This window comes from Salmo trutta, chromosome 25 (assembly GCF_901001165.1).
Source record: "Salmo trutta chromosome 25, fSalTru1.1, whole genome shotgun sequence".
In the NCBI taxonomy this organism is placed as follows: Eukaryota; Metazoa; Chordata; class Actinopteri; order Salmoniformes; family Salmonidae; genus Salmo; species Salmo trutta.
In genome coordinates, this window is record NC_042981.1 from 26,495,974 (window position 1) to 26,502,815 (window position 6,842).

The following is a 6,842-nucleotide window of genomic DNA, read 5'->3' on the forward strand; positions in this document are numbered from 1 at the left end:
TCTCATTGAATCAGTGTTCTTCACACACACATGCATAAACACTCCACACGCTTGGATATGTCAAAGACATGTGTGTGCTGGTGACCTCACCTGACCCATACAGAATTTGCACTGAATAAAATTGAGGATTAAATCACTTCATATATTCCTCTTTTGAAAGAGCTTCAAAATCTCTTCAGGATCAATCAACATGCCATTGACACAAAGAAAGAAAGCAGATGACAAACACCAGCAGTAGAAAAATACATACATTCACTGCATTGTAAGGTACCCAGTAGCACATTTTATCCTCATTAAAAAGTGTCAAAGACAAGGTTCTCTTTCAGCACCTTATCAAATTTATGCTAGGTTATATTATTTTCCCTGCCATCAATAAAACTATTCTAGAAGCTGGTCATCAGGCTGCTGATTATCCCACACACCTGTCACCATCGTCTCGCACACCTGTCACCATCGTCTCACGCACCTGCGCCTCATGACACTCACCTGGACTCCACTCACTCCTTGAACTTGCTTCCCGACTCTCAGCACACTCGTTACAAAAACACCAAAGCCTTGAATTGATAGTACACTATAACAGTTCAGTCATTCATAAGGCTTTAGCGCTCCATAACCCACAGGGATTGTCTCTTCATTTACTTACAATGAAGATGTAGAAGAAGGCTATTGATTTCTAAGGTCTTCTCTAATCATTTAAGGTGCCCTACCAGGTCATTGCTCGAACATCCAATTAGCATTATCTTAGAGCAATGTTGTCCCAAGTTATTGTCAAAAAAGTCAGGACGTGTGGCTCCCTGACCTGGAAATGGAGGTTTGGGACACCAAACCTCAGAAGAGAAACTCTGTACTGGTCTTCTACCAACACATCTCAGCTGATTGTTGACTAGGGGAGTGCTGGGGGAATAACAAGTAGGCTCTCTCTGCGTCATTCTCGTTGAGAGCTTTGCTTTACTACTGTGCTAACTAATGAGCCGGACTCTAACTTCACAGCATCATATCAGGCAGGATGGCAGACAGTCCAAATCCCCACTCCCCAGGCCAGCTGCGGAGCATGTACTAAAACAGCTGGTTCACCATCAGTAGATCAGCTGTCTGCTCCAGGAGAATGAGCAAGTGGTTTCACCATTGACACTTCTGCTGAGTTGAGACTTGACACACACCTGTGGTGTGTTTACGGACATATTCAATCGTTCCCTATCCCAGTCTGTTGTCCTCACATGCTTCAAGACAGCTACCATTGTTCCTGTACCCAAGAAGGCAAAGATAATTGGACAAAATGACTACTGCCCCATAGCACTCACTTCTGTCATCATGAAGCGCTTCGAGAGACTAGTCAAGGATCATATCATCCCCTCTACTTTACCGGCCACACTAGACCCACTTCAGTTTGCATACCGACCCAACAGGTCCATAGACAACGCAATCGCCATCACACTGCACTATCCCATCTGGACAAAAGCAATACCTATGTAAGAATGCTGTTCATTGACTACAGCTCAGCATTCAACACCGTAGTACCCTCCAAGGTAATCATCAAGCTGGAGGCCCTGGGTCTTAACCCCGCCCTGTGTAATTGGGTCCAGGACTTTCTGACGGTAGGAAACAACATCACCACTTCGCTGACCCTCAACACTGGGGCCCCACAAGGGTGCATGCTCAGCCCCCTCCTGTACTTCCTGTTCACCCGTGACTGCGTGGCCATGCACGCCTCCAACTCAATCATCAAGTTTGCAGACGACACAACAGTAGTGGGCTTGATTACCAACAACGACGAGGTGAGGGCCCTCGGAGTGTGGTGTCAGGAAATCAACCTCTCACTCAACATCAACAAAACAAAGGAGATGATCGTGGACTTCAGGAAAGAGCAGAGGGAGCACCCCCCTATCCACATCGAAGGGACAGCAGTGGAGAAGGTGGAAAGTTTGAAGTTCCTCGGTGTATACATCACAGGCAAACTGAAATGGTCCACTCACACAGACAGTGTGGTGAAGAAGGCGTAACAGCGCCTCTTCAACCTCAGGAGGATGAAGAAATTTGGCTTGTCACCCAAAACCCTGACAAGCTTTTACAGATGCACAATAGAGAGCATCCTGTCGGGCTGTATCACAGCTTGGTATGGCAACTAGAGGTCGACCAATTAATCGGAATGGACGATTAATTAGGGCCGATTTCAAGTTTTCATAACAATCAGAAATCGGTATTTTTGGACGCCGATTTGGCCGATATTTTTTTTTTAGACCTTTATTTAATTGGCAGCACGAAAGTGCTGTTTGAATGAATGCTTACGAGCATGCTGGTGCCTACCACCGCTCAGTCAGACTGCTCTATCAGATATCAAATCATAGACTTAATTATAATATAATAAACACACAGAAATACGAGCCTTAGGTCATTATTAATATGGTCGAATCCGGAAACTATCATCTCGAAAACAAAACGTTTATTTTTTCAGTGAAATACGGAACCGTTCCGTATTTTATCTAAAGGGTGGCATCCCTAAGTCTAAATATTCCTGTTACATTGCACAACCTTCAATGTTAAGTCATAATTATGTAAAATTCTGGCAAATTAGTTCGCAACAAGCCAGGCGGCCCAAACTGTTGCATATACCCTGACTCTGCGTGCAATGAAAGCAAAATGACACAATTTCACCTGGTTAATATTGCCTGCTAACCTGGATTTCTTTTAGCTAAATATGCAGGTTTAAAAATATATACTTCTGTGTATTGATTTTAAGAAAGGCATTGATGTTTATGGTTAGGTACAGTCGTGCAACGATTGTGCTTTTTTCGCAAATGCGCTTTTGTTAAATCATCCCCCGTTTGGTGAAGTAGGCTGTCTTTGTTAGGAAGAAATAGTATTCACACAGTTCGCAATGAGCCAGGTGGCCCAAACTGCTGCATATACCCTGACTCTGTTGCAGAGGTGACACATTTTCCCTAGTTAAAAGAAATTCATGTTAGCAGGCATTGTTAACTAAATATGCAGGTTTAAAAATATATACTTGTGTATTGATTTTAAGAAAGACATTGATGTTTATGGTTAGGTACATGTTGGAGCAACGACAGTCCTTTTTCGCGAATGCGCACCGCATCGATTATATGCAACGCAGGACACGCTAGATAAACTAGTAATATCATCAACCATGTGTAGTTAACTAGTGATTATGATTGATTGATTGTTTTTTATAAGATAAGTTTAATGCTAGCTAGCAACTTACCTTGGCTTCTTACTGCATTCGCGTAACAGGCAGGCTCCTCGTGGAGTGCAATGTAAAGCAGGTGGTTAGAGCGTTGGACTAGTTAACCGTAAGGTTGCAAGATTGAATCCCCAAGCTGACAAGGTAAAAATCTGTCGTTCTGCCCCTGAACAAGGCAGTTAACCCACCATTCCTAGGCCGTCATTGAAAATAAGAATGTGTTCTTAACTGACTTGCCTAGTTAAAAAATATTATTATAAAAAAATAACAAATAATAATAATAGGCAAATCGGTGGCCAAAAATACCGATTACCGATTGTTATGAAAACTTGAAATCGGCCCTAATTAATCGGCAATTCCGATTAATCGGTCGACCTCTACTCTGGACGGTTCGGACTTAGAATATGTGGACAACTACAAATACCTAGGTGTCTGGTTAGACTGTAAACTCTCCTTCCTGAATCACATTAAGCATCTCCAATCCAAAATTAAATCTTGAATCGGCTTCTTATTTCGCAACCTTCACTCGCATCCTTCACTCATGCTGCCAAACATACCCTCGTAAAACTGACCATCCTACCGATCCTCGACTTTGGCGATGTCATTTACAAAATAGCCTCCAACACTCTACTCAACAAATTGGATGCAGTCTATCACAGTGCCATCCGTTTTGTCACCAAAGCCCCATATACTACCCACCACTGCGACCTGTACACCCTCGTTGGGTGGCCCTCGCTTCATACTCGTCACCAAACCCACTGGCTCCAGGTCATCTACAAGTCTTTGTTAGGTAAAGCCCCGCCTTAGCTCACTGGTCACCATAGCAGCACCCACCCGTAGCACTCGCTCCAGCAGGTATATCTCACTGGTCACCCCCAAAGCCAATTCTTCCTTTGGCCACCTTTCCATCCAGTTCTCTGCTGCCAATGACTGGAATGAACTGCAAAAATCACTGAAGCTGGAGACTCATATCTCCCTCACTAGCTTTAAGCACCAGCTGTCAGAGCAGCTCACAGATCACTGCACCTGTACATAGCTCATCTGTAAATAGCCCATCCAACTACCTCATCCCCATACTGTATTTATTTATCTTGCTCCTTTGCACATCAGTATCTCTACTTGCACATTCATATATATATATATATATATATATATATATTCTGCACATCTACCATTCCAGTGTTTAATTGCTATATTGTAATTACTTCGCCACCATGGCCTATTTATTGCCTTACCTCTCTTATCCTACCTCATTTGCACATACTGTATATAGACTTTTCTAATGTATTATTGACTGTATGTTTGTTTATTCCATGTGTAACTCTGTGTCGTTGTATGTGTCGAACTGCTTTGCTTTATCTTGGCCAGGTCGCAGTTGCAAATGAGAACTTGTTCTCAACTAGGCTACCTGGTTAAATAAAGGTGAAATACATTTAAAATAAAAAATAATAATAATCTAATCAGATGCCTGTGTGAGACATTGTGACGCAACTCAATAACATACTGGTGGATTTCACACTCCATAGGGTCCTCCTATACACGAAACATCCTAAAGCAGACAAGTAAACACTCTGCTACCTGAGATAAGCCCAAAAACTACATTCAAGTTGCCATAGAAGAAAATAGGTTATTCAAATGGCGTTACTGTTGGAGTCAAATGTAAGTTTAATACATTGATCTGCCAACGTGAAAAAAAAATACATTTAAATGTTTGACGTTGACGAAATTGGGACACCACTCATTGCAACGCCGCTTCCTTCACTTCAACAGTAAAGAGGCGATGTATAGGCTACCAATAAATAACAACGTTTCACTTTTTATTGAATAATAGTAGAGGCCTTTATTTTTATTCTTTTGCATGCACAATTTAACAAGAGGTGTTCTAGTTAGGGGAATAGCATACGCATCAGACCGTTCTGTGTCGCTGCAACTTTGCCTACAAAAAGGCTACATAACAAGCCAGAATAATGCAGTTGAAAGGCTTTGTTAGTAAACTATCGTAATCCATTAGCCATACGGAGCTACTGTTGCCTTGCTGACAGCAGTTCGATTATTCCTGCTAAAACCTTCGCATGCCCATTCCTCGTGTGGAATAGGTTCGGCTGAATCGGAAATTAATCACAGTAAAAGTGGCCTTTAAAGTAAACAAGTTCAGTGCAAAAACGCAAAGAAACATTTCGGTAGCCTGTTAGCCACGTTCATAACCCTGTAATTACATGTCGGTTGCTACGTCCGCTTTGACTAGTGCGCGGAGACTTGACAAGTTTTGTAAATGTTCATTAATAATATAGGTCGTTGATTGAATAGTTTGAGATGTCATACCTTGAGCAGACTTCAATATGCTCGAGCCTTCCTTTCCTTCTCTTCTTACAGAAATTATTCTTCCTTTCAAGTTGATTCCCGACTCAAGTTATGATAATTCCTTTTAGATTTTTTTTTGTCAACGGCACAAATCCCCTTTGTAACACCGAGCATCACGCATAGATCGACGCCATATCCAACGAGAGAATGCAGTATGTGCCTTTAGATCCACTTTGCCTCGACTTTTCAACAAATTGCATGTTTTTTTTGCGAGAAAATAAACTCAAGACGTGACCCTTTGCTTGGATTTGTTTTCCTGAGAAAAAAAAAACCCATCCTTGCGCGGCGCTTGGTTGGGTGGGTGGTGTGGCCTATCCGGAGGCTGTTTGCTGACTGGTTCAAATCTGTAATGAGTCGGGAATTGTCAGTTTGCGAGCGCCGTCTAGCTGTATGTGCGAGCAATATAGGTAGGTCATATAATAGGCCTCCAGTACTCATGAAATATTTAAAGTGCAGTTTATGAGTATTTAAAAGCCACAGTCTGGAAAATTGTAAACAATCAAAGAGTGTGTTACCAACATGTTAATAATGGAGCAAATGCATGCAATGACAGCTATACATGCACTTTCACTGGATATCTCTGTTATAGGCCTATTTGTAGACAGGGAATTGCATTCCATGAGAGCAACAATGAGCTACCATGAAGACCACACAGTGTGCATACATACACCTGCGTCTTCTCTAGGGATTTCAGATTCTTTACCGACTGACACCTGTGCAGTTGCCGTGTGAAGATTGTAGATCAGAACCTTTTAAACAATCAAACAAGCCTAAGTAATTCAATAATATGCTATATACCTAATACATTATTTACTTGTGTGTTTTGTCTTATGTCTATTCTTACAAAATAAGTGGCTAGGCCACAATGATAGTTGATTGCACTTAATGGTCTTCAGTGTGGAATTTACAGTCATCACTGAAGTACCACTATCCTCCAAATGAGGGCGACCGGTTACATAAAATTCATCCTGACAATGGATTCTGACTTCTCCAGAGAAAGAGAATTCGGCTTCTGTAACTATTTTCAAAATTATACTTCTTTTATAAAGGAAAATGTGCATTCTTCCCGATTGCGTAAGTTCATTTCTTATCAAAAAAGCCTAGGTGAATAAAATATTACATTTTTACAATGATTATCATGTGGTTGGCACAGGCCATCCGTTCCTAAATCCATTCTCTTCTGCACTCTTCTATTCATGCTGACATCCTATAACATTTCCTGAATGACAATATGAATGTGCATTTAGAGCAATACAATCTGGTCAAATGTGTTGTTATGGAT

At 41.6% G+C, this 6,842-nt stretch overlaps 1 protein-coding gene across 1 annotated transcript in view; it reads right to left on the minus strand.

Annotated features, from left to right (window-relative positions):
* The window catches only part of LOC115162269 (BTB/POZ domain-containing protein 7), a 45,540-nt gene extending 39,632 nt beyond the window's left edge, over window positions 1-5,908 (minus strand). The window contains exon 1 of the mRNA XM_029713419.1: window positions 5,522-5,908. The gene's annotated coding sequence lies outside the window, so the exon portion shown is untranslated. The remainder of the gene's footprint in view (window positions 1-5,521) is intronic.
* Between the last annotated feature and the right edge of the window lie 934 nt (window positions 5,909-6,842).